General features: G+C 64.7%; 1 protein-coding gene across 4 annotated transcripts in view; it reads right to left on the minus strand.

Annotated features, from left to right (window-relative positions):
• Positions 1–340, minus strand: part of MPPED1 (metallophosphoesterase domain containing 1) — a 71800-nt gene that overhangs the window by 51646 nt on the left and 19814 nt on the right. The window lies entirely within an intron of this gene.

The following is a 340-nucleotide window of genomic DNA, read 5'->3' on the forward strand; positions in this document are numbered from 1 at the left end:
GCAGGGGGACCTACCCAGGTCCCATCAGCACACCCAGCCCATCCTGGACAGCAGGGACCTACCCAGGTCCCATCAGCACACCCAGCCCACCCTGGGCAGTGGGGACCTACCCAGGTCTCATCAGCACACCCAGCCCACCCTGGGCAGGGGGACATACCCAGATCCTACTCAGCACACCCAGCCCACCCTGGACAGTGGGGACCTACCCAGATCCTACTCAGCACACCCAGCACACCCTGGACAGTGGGGACCTACCCAGGTCCCATCAGCACACCCAGCCCACCCTGGACAGTGGGGACCTACCCAGATCCTACTCAGCACACCCAGCACACCCTGGACA

This window comes from Otolemur garnettii, unplaced genomic scaffold, assembly GCF_000181295.1.
Source record: "Otolemur garnettii isolate 467f Iridium unplaced genomic scaffold, OtoGar3 scaffold00007, whole genome shotgun sequence".
In the NCBI taxonomy this organism is placed as follows: domain Eukaryota; kingdom Metazoa; phylum Chordata; class Mammalia; order Primates; family Galagidae; genus Otolemur; species Otolemur garnettii.